The 13,979-nt window shown below is 39.1% G+C and overlaps 1 protein-coding gene across 8 annotated transcripts in view; it reads left to right on the forward strand.

The window, feature by feature from the left end:
- WDFY2 (WD repeat and FYVE domain containing 2) overlaps positions 1–13,979 on the forward strand; it is a 182,772-nt gene that overhangs the window by 53,683 nt on the left and 115,110 nt on the right. The window lies entirely within an intron of this gene.

Below are 13,979 nucleotides of genomic sequence, written 5' to 3' on the forward strand. Positions count from 1 at the left end.
TTTGCAGGTGAAAACTGGGGATGGAGGAGGAACACTTGCTTCAGCAGGAGGCCGGCATGTGCAGGGACATAAAAGTATGATGAGTTAGGGAGGGGTTTCACTGAACAAGTTCATGCAAAAGGTTTTACCAGTGTGCAGTGAAATTTTTAAAAAAGGGAATAGGGCAGTGCAATGAGCATTTTATTTCTAGAATTAAGTTTCTTCGTGTTTTAAAATGATAAGATCATGTTTTTCTTAACTTCTTATAAAATGGAAGTGCTAGCAAATTATAGATTTTGTTTTCGTTTGAAATAATTTTTTTTTTTTTTTGGCAAATGAAAAGTTGGCAACCCCGTGTTTCACTCACTACCCTTTCAGTTGTTTTTGTTATTGTTTTTTTGACTTATGAAATCCAAATATTTGTCAGCTACCATGTTAGAGAACTGAGACTGTTACAGGAAAGAGGTCCCGATGCAGACCCCAAGAGAGGGTTCTTGGATCTCGTGCAAGAAAGAATTCAGGGTGAGTCCACAGTGCAAAGCAAAAGCAAGTTTATTAAGAAAGTAAAGTGGTGAAAGAATAACCACTCCATAGACAGAGTAGGGCATTCCTGAAAATAAGAGGAGGAACGCGTCCGCCCTAGGTACAGTGCTTGTATATATAGGATAAAAAAGATCATGGGGGAGATGTGCTCTGCTACAAGGATTTGTGATAAAGGATTGTCTTAATTGCTATATTTTGCAAGAACTGATATTATTCTCTTTAAAGCAAAATTAGGAATGCTTTTGTTCTCAAGATATTGGGATATTAGGACACTCCCAAGTCTGGGTCCGTTTAGTAAACATTATCAGTTTGTTCTCTTAACCGTGAACATCTAGAGGCTAGGAATACCTAACTTTCTGGGAATGCAGCCCAGCAGGTCCCAGCCTCATTTTCCTAGCCTTTACTGGAGCCTTTACTGGAGATGGAGTCACTCTGGTTTGAATGCCTCTGACAAGAGTAGTTTAGTAGAGGATGGGGCCAGCGTTGGGCAGCTAGGGTGGATAGGGCCAGAGAAGCAGACAGAGGTCAGATCCTGGAGGGCCTGGTAAACTATAGAGTTAAATATGGTCCTCAAATCTTTGAAGGTTCTGACATAATTAGATTTGGATTTTAGAAAGATGACTTCAGTGGCTGGGTGAAGAAGGGATCAGAGAAGGATGAAAAGGAATAAGGAAACCAGCTAGGATGCTCCTGGGGGTGGGGTATTAATGAGAATGTGAACTAAGGCAGTACAGATAGTAGAGAAGACAGATTTAGTCACATTAAGGAGGTAGAATTTGACAGGGCTGAGCAACGTATTGGGTGGAAGAGATAACTTTATATTATTTAAATTATTCTCTGCGTTTAAATTTTGGTGAATTTAGTATTCCCAAATAAGTGCAAGTGAGTGCATTTCTTAAAACTCTTAAATGGATTGATTTAAATGACTCTAGAATGATTGAGCTTCCGTGCAGTGTAGTCCCTCAAAGACAGAAAGAAACTCATTAAAATGAGATCAGAGGGTTAATCCATTTGCACACAAAAGTACCCATTCATGAAAAGCTATGCTGTGTGAGTCAGAAAATACTGATTTCATTCATTTTATTACCTACATAACTCCTTGAGAGTATGGTGGCTAGTAAAAATATTAGGCGCTGCTAAGCTTTTTGGATTTTTATTTTTGCAGGGCTTAACTTGATACTGATGCATATTATGCAGAGCAATGATTTACATATTATGCTTCATTACAGAATGGCCTTTGGTGGAGGGACTATGTGGCTTGTCAGCCTTAACTCAAGCTCAAGATTCTTTTGAATTTCAGAATTTTTTTGCAGTTTGATAAATTCTTGAAGAAAATTTTAGAAAATAATTTAGTTGCAGCTATTGCTTCTACCCCACTTTCCCCGCAAAAACAAGGGCTAATAAACAGAAGGTTCTGTTTCTATGGCTTCTCTGTGCATTTAATGAGTTTCCATATATGCTTTTTTTATTGGCACAGTTTAAAATCAAGGGAGGTCAGGAATATAATGAATTGTCTCTGGCAAGAGACTTTTCTCCAACCGAAAATAAAGAAATTTTGCTATCGTGGGTTCATCTCCACTTTTGTACACCAGGTACTTTGATATATCAAGGAACATTGATGCACAATTCTATAGAAGCTTATGGGAAAGGCTCAATGTGGAAGAAAAGGTAATGTGATTTTGATTTATGGGATTTATTAACATTCATGAGTATACATTATGCATCACAAAAACCCACAGGAAGAAAGGTTGATTATGGGAGGAGGGGTTATCTGTATACTGTGGTTTTCCAAGATAACATGAGATTTTTTTCAGCCATTTATTCAAAATCATCACTTTATTCCAAGCAAAATTGTAGAGGGCAGTAGTTACTGTTGTTTGTTTATTTGACTTGGCAGAGGAAAGATATGTTATTGTCTTTTAGATTTTTTTGTGTTATACCTCCTTTGTATTCCTACAAAGCATGTCAGATGTATTTAAAGTTTGTGAGAAATGGTTAGTCTTATTTTTAAATATAGTCTGGATTATGAGGGCTTTTATTATTCCATCTGGAAACTCAGTACTTGCCTCTTTGTCATAAAGGAAAGTAGATGGATATTCGAAATAATGTAGGTTATGTAATGTGGAATCTGAATTATTTTATGCTATTTGGTGTTTTTCAGTAGTGAGGAGAATTTAATCTTCTAATGAAATACATTTAAGCACTGCAGAAGTAGGCATTTTCATCTACTCTGCTAACTTCAAAGACGCCCATATGCTATTATCTCCTTTCCCATTGACATATACTACCATAATATATATGGAGAATATTTGACATGAGAGCTTTTAAAAAATTTCTAGCAGGATTATTCTGATACTGTGTATCAGTTATTATTAGTTTTAACAATTGGGCAAATATGCTAGATAATTAGCCTCAGCTATTCAAATCTTTAAAAGCATAATTTATTCAAGGTGGTTCATTCATTTTAGAAGCACAGAATTTATTATCTAGAAATAAAGTGTTTTATCTGTGAACTTTTTATTAATACCAATAAAGGATATTAAATCAATTCAGATTGCTAAGTAAATGACAAAAGTGTTTAGTACTGCTTGAATTAATAATCACTACTATTTTTCTATTTACAATCTCTTTGTGCTCCCAGAAGAGGCTGTTATATATATTTATACAATTGTTGACATGAATCAAAAGCTGAAGATTTTTAAAAACAGTTTGTTCTGGGCAATTTCAAATATATACAACACACAAATATAGCAATATATCCATCACCCAGCTTTAGTTATCAACCTTTGTCAATCTTGTTTCGTGTTTCTACTCCTTCCACCCTTTGTTGAGTATGGATGTTGGGATTTGCTGTGAACAAATTTTAGATTATCCTTTTACCTGTTAATGCTACAGTACATATCTGTAAAGGATAATTGGTTCCACATACCCCAGTGCCTTTATCATACAGAAATAAAAGAATAAGCCGGGCGCAGTGACTCACACCTATAATCTCAGCACTTTAGGAGGCTTAGGCGGGTAGATTACCTGAGGTCAGGAGTTCAAGACCAGCCTGGCCAATATGGTAAAACCCTGTCTCTACCAAAAATACAAAAAATTAGCTGGGCATGGTTGTGCGTACCTGCAGTCCCAGCTAGTCCTGAGTCTGAGGCAGGTGAATCGCTTGAACCTGGGAGGCGGAGGTTGCAGTGAGCTGAGATCACGCCATTGCACTCCAGACTGGGCAACAAGAAACAAGAAGCCAAACAAATTCTGGACTTCTGAAACGAATGAACCACCTTGAATAAATTATGCTTTTAAAGATTTGAATAGCTGAGGCTATTTATCTAGCATATTTGCCCAATTATTTGGGCATATTTGTCAATTATTACCGACCCTTTCCCCATTTTCTTTCTCAAAAAAAAGGAAGAAACGAATAATAATTTCTTAATATCATTTAACATTTTCAAATTTTCCTAATTTGAACATATTTTTGCTCTTGATTTATTCAAACAAGTGGACAGTCAAAGCTCATGCACTTTATTTAAGGAAAATTTTGATGTGCCTTTCCCCACCATTTTCCTATATAACATTTATCAAATCATTTAATTCCTCTACAGTCCTAGCTAGTACCTTCACACATCTGCTGGGGATGATTATATCTTTGTTCTGCTCACTGGGATGATTTCTAAAGGATAAAGAGAAAAAGACAGCACAGGCACAAGAGTTGGACTTTCTGTTTTCTGTTCTGCTCTATTTAATTTTGTTAGTGGAAGTTACTTTCTAAAACCACATTCTACCCAAGTTGGGTCCATCTTATTCATGGAGCATTTCTTTCTTTTTTTTTTTTTTTATTTGAGATGGAGTCTCACTCTGTCGCCCAGGCTGGAGTGCAGTGGCATGATCTCGGCTCACTGCAAGCTCCGCACTCTGAGTTCGAGTGATTCTCCTGCCCTAGCCTCCCGAGTAGCTGGGATTATAGGTGCCTGCCACCGCGCCTGGCTAATTTTTTGTATTTTTAGTATAGACAGGGTTTCACCGTCTTGGCCAGGCTGGTCTTGAACTCCTGACCTCGTGATCACCTGCCTCGGCCTCCCAGAATGCTGGGATTACAGGCGTGAGCCACCGTGCCTGGCCTATTCATGGAGCATTTCTAGTCACCACTGAAATATAAGAGGTGGTATTGAAAAATGTGTTTGGCATGTTTCTTATGAGACTATAGCAAAGAAAAGTGGTTATAATCTAATGATGCATGATTGGATTCCTCTTTTCTCTGATGAGGTCTGCATGCATTCATAGAGAATATTTTGTCTTATGTTTCAGGATATCAGGAAAATGGGAGTGTAGTTGAGTTACAGTTATCATAATAATCTTATCATTTCATCTGGAAAAGGAAATAAATTTTGATCTGGTCTTGAGCTAATTTCCTTGTCATTAGTTGTCTTCATTTTGGGACTGGCATTTCTCAAAATTTGTCTAAGAGTCTGAGATATTATCTCTCAATTATTGACCCTTTCCCCATTTTCTTAGTGGTCTTTCCAGTTATATATATCTTAGACCTTTTCATTCTAATCTTTTTTACCTTGTTTTTCATGTTCAACCTTTCACATTTTCCATATCTTTGTCTCTGTGAAGACCGTATTCTATTAATAGATTGCTTTTCATTTATCTTACAGTTTATACATTCCTTCTTCACTTGTAGCTAATCTGATTTATTTGTCCATTAAGATTTTTATTTTATTTTATTTTATTTTATTTTATTTTATTTTATGTTTTGAGACAGAGTCTTGCTCTGTTGCCCAGGCTGGAGTGCAGTGGCACGATCTCGGCTCACTGCAACCTCCACCTCCTGGGCTCAAGTAATCCTCCCATCCCAGCCTCCAGAGTAGCTGGGACTACAGGTGGGCTCCACCACTCCTGGCTAATTTTATTATTTTTTTTTTTGTTTTTGTAGAGATGGGATTTCACCATGTTGCCCAGGGTGATCTCGAACTCTTGAGCTCAAGTGATCCACCGTGGCCTCCCAATGTGCTATAATTAGAGACGTGAGCCACCGTGCCCAGCCAGAGATTTTTATTTCAATAATAACATTCTCAACCAGAATAACTTTTAAAGACCTGCTTCGTGATCAGCCCATGGGCATCTTTTTTTTTTTTTTTTTGAGACGGAGGGAATCTTACTCTATCACCAGGCTGAAGTGCAGTGGTGCAATCTCAGCTTACTGCAACCTCCACCTCCCAGGTTCATGTGATTCTCCTGCCTCAGCCTTCTGAGTAGCTGGAACTACAAGTGCGTACCACCATGCCCAGCTAATTTTTGTATTTTTAGAGATGGGTTTCACCATGTTGGCCAGGATGGTCTCGATCTCTTGACCTCGTGATCCACTCACCTTGGCCTCCCAAAGTGCTGGGATTATAGGTGTGAGGCCCTGCGCCCAGCCATGTGGCCATCTGTAATTGCTGCACCGTTGGCAACTCTATGAACCCTACAGTTTTGGAGAGAGAGAGTCATTCTGCTATTTTCCTTTTTTTTTTTTAATTGTTGTAAAATATATATAACATAAAGGGTACCATTTTAACTATTTGTAAGTGTTCAACTCAGTGTCATTAGGTATATTCACAATCTTGTGCAACCATCACCACTATCAATTTTTTCATCATCCCAAACAGAAATTCTGTATCCATTACACAATCACTCCCTGTTCCCCTTCCCCCAGGATCTGCTGCGTTTTTAAGATGGCTATCCTGGAAGGCAGCAGTTAATCCATCTCAGATTCAGAACAGTAGCAGCCAGGGGCATCCTCTGAACCACTGCTCTTTCCAGTTACTATGTCATTATTTCTACTGAGCATTTTTCACATGCCTGCCACTGTAACTGACTGGAGGAATATAGTGGTGAGTAGGATGACACAGACCATGCCCTCCCACTGTGTATGGAGCCAAGAACAATATTTAAATCTATATTATTCCTCTAATGGTATCATCTCCATTTCTCCTGCAGGGTGGTATTGATGAACACTCTCATATTGTTGAATTGCTTAGGCTGCCAGTTCCGGGGTGGTACTCATGTTTCTCTTGCCTGTGAGGGACTCTGGCTGAAGAGCAGATGGCATGGCTGATGCTGATAACCAGGGCCCTGTCCAGCCTCCCTGATCTTCGGGCGCATTGCTGTTCCTGCTGCTTCCTTGTGGGTTCCTCCTCACCACTGCTTGGACAATGTTCATTTTTCTCTTTAATTTCCCTTTCTTTTTTTTCCCTGTATTTATATGACCTTTTAAAAGCACTTCCTGTATGCTAAATACGGTATGTGATAAAAATGAAAGTATTGTAGGTACTTTAAAAAAATCAAAGATAAAAATGTTTGAATTTTTATTCAAATAAGGAATTATTGATTATTCAAGGAATTTCTTGTATTCCTTACAAGAAGGACTTGCTAACTAACATTGATTAATGCGATGTGTCCTAACACAGGCCTTTGCAAGGTACAGTGGGATTCTGGAGCTTAGTTTTGCCTGAGGAATTGCAAAGGCTTCATAGGGAAAGTGGAGATGTGTGTAACTCTGGGGAGAGACAGAGGGAGTCAGGGAAGTATAAAACCCACAGCTATGCAAGGACAGGAAGTCGTGCTTAAGCATTAGTCAGTAAGAGTTAAATTACCGTGAAAACAAAAGCAAGTCTACAATGCAAGGGCATTATCTGCAGACACAAAATAGTGCTGTTTGTAAGAAAACTACTCAGAATGAAGACCTTGTGGCTCATCTTTTCCTTCCCTCTCTGAAGAGTCTTACTACTGACTAAGACAACCATTTCCAGGTATATTGTTTGTAATTTCTCACCTGGTATATATGGGTCCCATTAACCTCATGTTGAGACTTCATTTTATAGATTTTTAAAACGCTGAAAATGTTGTCACTTGACTGTGATTTTAAAAATTCTAAATTGTGAAGGTTTTCACAGCCTTTGGATTAAGAGAAATGACCCAACTGATAAAAACTCCAAGGGGAGATGGCTGGAATAAAGAATACACCTTGCTGATGCAAATGACTGCAAATGACCGGAATGGCGGTGTTTTTAAAGCAAGAGTGCCATTAGAAACCCAAGGTGTGATAATGTAAAATAGCCACACCTCTTCTCTGGCCGCTGACTGCTGAGTTGCTACAGCTGTGAGGAAAAAAAATCCAAGTGTATGATTCAGCAGTTATTTGGATCTGTGGTACCAAGGTCATTAACGTGAGAACTGAGCTCCTTGGCAAGAGGGGACCAGAGGCTGGACAATACTGGACAACACCCAGCTTGAGTCCCCGATTCTTGAAACCCCTGGCCACCTCAATTCACTTGCAATTTCCACACAGTAGCATCTGTCTATCACGGAGGAACCCTGGATACAAAAGATACACAGTGCATTGTGGAAGATTGGGTTTAGTTTATTTACTATATGTGGTTAGAATGCATTTGCTGGGAACCTCTCAGTTTGTTTTTATTACAAGTAACTAAAGAAATCTGATAATCATAGAGAAATCAACTTTTAAAAAATCTTTCAGCTATGTTTTCTAAGAATCTCTGCAACGTTTTCTGCATTTGAAGCGTGTTTTTTTTTTTTTTTCTCTCTCTCTTTAAACAAATGACTATAAAAACTACATCCTGTTGCTCAAAGTTTTTCTCTTAGTTTGCAGATCGCCGGGGGTTGCCTTCCTTCTGTTTGTATTGCTGTTGCAGGGTGTGATCTGTAGAAAAGTATTCCCTGGAAATTCAGGGTCTTCGAAACACAGTGGGCTTCACTTCTCCCAGCCCCTACCCCAAGTTACTTCAGTGGTGGCAAAAATAACAATTGTCCCCTGGGAAATGAAGCTCATTGCTATGGTAACTAATGAAGGTTGCATCATTCTAGGGCACATTTTTAAAAGCCTGATTTCAACATGGGTAGACGCCCCGTCTTATTTTATTCAGTAGCTTAGCAACCTGTGGTATACTGTTTGTTGCCACCCCCAGCCTTCCCTTTTCTCTCAGAAAAATGACCTATATAGATAGTATTTTATTGTAGGCACGTTTTCACTGTGAATATAGTTCAGCTCTTAGGTGTGCTTATGATGACCTTATTTTCTGGACAAAAATTCAGGACACATTTTGTGTCTGTAAGGTAAAGAAGGATTATTCTTCTGCCTCTCTGCTGGCGTTTTTCTCTTGACTACCCCTTAACTCTTGGTGTTTGTCTTTGTTGTTGGCCTTCTTTTCTTATTCTCTGGTAGCTACTCCTTATATGCTGATGTCTCCCAAATCTTAATTTTCAGCCCTGGTCTTACCCCTGAACTTCATGTAAACCGTTTTCTCTGCAACAGCCCTAACTGGATTTTCCCCACACTCAGTGTATTCAAGATGAACTCAACATTGACTTCCACAAAAATCACTTGTTAATGAATGATACCACCATTCATATGACACCCCACATCCAGCCAGCCCCCAATTCCTGATGCTTCTACTTCCTGACTGCTTTAAAATCTGTCATCCTCTCTCTTTTAGGCCTTCATCGTTTTTTACTTGGTTTGCGCCTACATCCTCCAAAGTGGTTACTTCAGGGTAATCCCGCCTTTTCTAGGCTGCCCCCAAACAAAGAAAAACAAGCGTCGGTGGCCTTCTGCCTTTTCTTTGTCCAGGCCAGATTCTCACCACTCCCGCTCACCTTGCCTACCTGGGCGGCAGAGGCAATGCTCCTGCAGAACGTGCTCCTACACCCTCTCCACTTTCCTCTGCCAAATGCCTTTTCACCCTGCATTTCAGGCGCCATCATCTCTGAGAAGCTTTGTCTAGCCCTGCCTGAGCCCGGGCTCTGTAGTCAGAGTTAGATGCCCTCACGTGCTCCTATTACAGCATGGGCATCTCCATACCTTAGCTCTTATCTTGCTGTGTTGTAATGTTCTATGACCTGTCTCCCCCTGTGGACCGTGAGCTTCCTGACAATAGAGGTGGCACTTGTTTTTCTTTGTGGTTCCAGTGTGTTTCACATACTAGTACCAAGTAGGTGTTTGATAATGTTGGTCGAGTAAATTAATGAATCAACAAGTCAATGAATGAATGTATGTAAGTGCACTTGTGGGGCAGTGGGGGAGAATTCCTAACTTCTAGATTTTCATAGTCTTGGAAAATCCAAGTTGTTCCAGAAGCTGTTGTTCATTATCTGCATCACTATAAGCAGACTCCTAAAGATTGCTAGAATATAGCACAAAGGATATGTCTTTGCGGGCTAGGATGGTTAGGGGCATGAACCTGGTGTGGTGCTTCACCATATCCAGTTGGCCCTTCTTATCTGTGGGTTCTGCATCCATGGATTCAACCAAACTTGGATGGAAAATATTTGGGGGAAATGGGGAGGAAGGTTGGTTGTATCTACACTGAATATGTATAGACTTTTTTTCCTTGTCATTATTTCCTCAACAATACAGTATAACAACTGTTTACATAGCATTTACATAGTGCTAGGTAATATAAGTAATTTAGAGATTAAAGCCTACGAGAGGATGTATGTAGGTCATATGCAAATACTGTGCCATTTTGTATTAGAGACTTGAGCATACAAAATCTGGGGGAGATCCTGGAACCAGTCCCCCATGGATATAGTCATGTGTCTCTTAACAGTGGGGATACATTCTGAGACATACGCCATTAGGCAATTCAGTCATTGTGTGATTGCCATAGCATGTACTAACACAAAACTATATGGTGTAGCCTACTACATACCTAGGCTGTATGATACATATAGCCTGTTACTCCTAGGCGACAGATTTGTATATCATGTAACTATACTGAATAATGTAGGCAACTGTAACACAAATGGTAAGTATGTGTGTATCTAAACATAGAAAGCATATGGTAAAAATATGGTATTAGAATCTTAGGGGGACCAGGTTCAGTGGCTCATGCCCGTAATCCCAGCGCTTTGGGAGGCCAAGGCGGGAGGATCACTTGAGGCCAGGAGTTCCATACCAGCTTGGGAAACATAGTGAAACCTCCGTCTCTATAAAATTTTTTTAAACATTAGCCATTTATGGTGGTGAGCATCTGTAGTTTAGCTACTTGGGATGCTGAGGTGGGAAGATCACTATTTGAGTTCAGTAGTTCAAGGTGACAGTGAGCTATGATCACATCACTGCCTTCCTGCCTGGGCAACAAAGCGAGACCCTGTCTCTATTAAAAAAAAAAAATTTTATGGGACCACCATTTTATATGTGGTCCAATGTTGACTGAAACATTGTTATGTAGCCCGTGACTATATATGTATATGCATGTATACACACGCGAGCGCACACACACACGTGTCAGTTTAGCAACTGTGTCTGATAAAACTCTACTGCCAGCTTATGTGTGTCAGCACAGTTTAAAACAATAAAATACAAACTAAAAAATTGGGATCTCAAAAAGGGAATCAAAAACATATGATTCCCTGCTTAGTTGAACATGTGAGTCCCCCTCTGCGTGATCAGACTGGCTACTGTGCTGAGTGCTGTCCCTGAGGTCACACTTGTCTTAGTTAAGGTTGTAACTGAGGCAGGCACTGAATTTAGTCTGAGAGAGTTGGGGTGAGATGGGAGGCATGTGGGAATTCCCTGTCCATCAGTATTTCTTTAGGAAATAAGGGCTGGAGCTGTACAATTAAGGATTCATGGTTCTCTCCCATCATCTTACCCAGCACAGTGTATAGACTTCTCAGTATCAACCTAGCTTCCTTGCTGCCATTTTGCACTACATGTCTGTCTAGGTGCAAATCAGAGGACTTCCTGACAGTGGACAAGTAGGTTGGGGTGGCCATGGCCATAGGGAGATATTTTTGATTGATTCTTTTAATCTTTCACAAACAGTGAGCACCAGTTTTGGATCTGATATAGTGCTTGGCCTTGGGGCAGATATTAAGTATGGTAAAATGTGGCCCCTTCTCTGCTTGCATTTATAGCCCAGTCAAGGAGCAAACCAGCACTGATCCTAGTAGAACTTTGATAAACACCGCAATTTATCTAACATCTGCTTTAACCTTAAAGAAGCAATTTTGGGGCGAGGGGAGGGAATTTAGAGGATGGGTCAATAAGTACAGCAGACTACCATGGCACATGTATACCTGTGTAACAAACCTGCACGTTCTGCACATGTATCCCGGAACTTAAAGTAAAATAAAAACAAAATAAAAATAAAAGCAGTTTTGTTTTAGGTCTCAGCAATAGGGCTGATATTTAAAAGTAATTTTAACATGTTGAAATGTGATCAGCTATATCCAACATAGAATGAAATTATGCTGTTTTTAAATAGCTCAGGCCAGGCATAGTGGCTCACGCCTGTAATCTCAGCACTTTGGGAGGCCAAGGCAGGTGGATTGCTTGAGGTCAGAGGTTCAAGACCAGTCTGGCCACTATGGTGAAACCCTGTCTCTACTAAAAATACAAAAATTACCTGGGTGTGGTGGCATGCACCTGTAATCCCAGCTACTCGGGAGGCTGAGGCAGGAGAATCACTTGAACCTGGGAGATGGAGGTTACAGTGATCCAATGTCATGCCATTGCACTCCAACCTGGGCAACAGAGTGAGACTTGGTCTCAAAAAATAACAAATAAAAATAAATAGCCCAGTTGCTGAACTACTTGAGACCCACTATGGGCTACCTCATCTTGGTATTTTTTAGATGAGCATTGTCTCTCTCCCAGTGTTGGTTTGTGCCTTGTGCTGGGAGCTTGGGAGAGAGGAAGAGGCAGGGAGAGAAGAAAACAGCACGTGCAAGATGGACTGTGCAATGCATTTGGCCCTGTCCTGTTCCTGCGAGCTCAGGGCTTTGTGTGGGGGAGGTGGAAGGACCCTTTACCTGCATTTCAGCGGTTGGACATTTTTTCCCCCCCAATACCCTGACCTCTGCTGGCTTAATATGACTCTTAATCACAGTTGTCATTTTCTGAAAATTTTCTTCAGGGAAAAATGTTTTTTGTGTTGCTTTTAAAATATAATTTTCAGAAAAATTAAAACTTACTTCTAAGGCTTTGTATAGTAAAATTTACATTTATTTAGGAAATTCCTAACCATCCAAATAGCACTTTTGATCTCTAAGATGCAGAACCTTTTTTTTCTTTTTAAAACTGCTCTTGTACCTGAAGAGATAAGAGAACAGATATTTTTATATACTGTACTTTTATTTTTAGGTGTAAAGAGTTGATGTAAGGAGGGCAGTACGTTTAGTGAAGAGAGCTCTATTTAATAGGGTATTGTAAAGATTAAATATATATGTAAAGTGTTTTGGGGGCTGTGATTTCTTTAGAAATGTTTGTTATTAGAAACACAAATGGTTTCTGTTTGCTGATCTTGCACCTTGTAACTTTGCTTAATTTATTTAATTAGCTTTAGTCGTTTTTTTCTTGAGTGGATTATTTAGGATTTTCTGTAAGTAGAATTATGTCATCTTCCAATAAAATAGTTTTACGTCTCCCTTTCCAGTGCGGATGCCTTTTATTTCTTTTATTTGCCTAATTACTCTGACTGGGACTTCCAATAATGTTGAATAACAGTGATGAAATTGAGCATCCTTATTTCTGATTTTAGGGAGTATGTTTTCACTTTTTATTGAGTATGATGTTAAGTGTGGATTTTTCATGAATATCCTTTATTAGGTTAAGGAAATTTTCTTCTATTCCCAGTATGCTATGTTTTTTTTTCACGAAAGATTGTTGAATTTTGTCAAAGGCATTTTCTGTGTCTATTGAGGGGGGGGGTGTATGTGTGTGTGTGCGTGCGCACGCGCGTGTTCATTCTATTAATGTGCCATATCACATTGATTGATTTTCTTATATTGAACTACCCTTGCATTTCTGGGATAAATGACACTCGGTCATGGTATATAATCCTTTTAATGTGCTGTTGAACTTGGCTTACTAGTATTTTGTTGTGGAATTTTGAATCTCTCTTCATGAAGATTTAAGTCTGTAGTTTTCTTGTGTTATCTTTGTCCAGCTTTCATAGAATGTGTTATAAAGTATTTTCTCCTCTTCTATTTTTCTGAAGTTTGAATAGGATTGTTGTTCATTCTCCTTTAAGTGTTTGATTGACCTCACCAGTGAAACCGTCTGGCTTTGCACTTTTCTTTGTTGAGACGTTTTTGATTATTGATTCAATATCTACTTGTAATAGATTTGTTGAGATTATCCATTTCTTCTTGAGTCAGTACTGGTAGATTGTGTGTTTCTAGGAATTTGTTTATTTAATCTAGATTATCTAATTGGCGGGCATATGAAATTTTCTCCTATAATCCTTTAAATTTCTCTCTAGCTAAAGGTTTGTTACTTTTGCTGATCTTTTCAAGGAACTGACTTTTTGTTTCATTGATTCTCTTTCTCTTTTTTTTTTTTTTTTTCTGCTCTAATCTTTGTTATTTCCTTCCTTTGCTGGCTTTCGGTTTAGTTTGCTTTTCCTTAAGGTATAAAATTAGGTTATTGATTTGTGATCTTCTTTTTTAAT

This window comes from Papio anubis, chromosome 15 (assembly GCF_008728515.1).
Source record: "Papio anubis isolate 15944 chromosome 15, Panubis1.0, whole genome shotgun sequence".
NCBI classification, from domain to species: domain Eukaryota; kingdom Metazoa; phylum Chordata; class Mammalia; order Primates; family Cercopithecidae; genus Papio; species Papio anubis.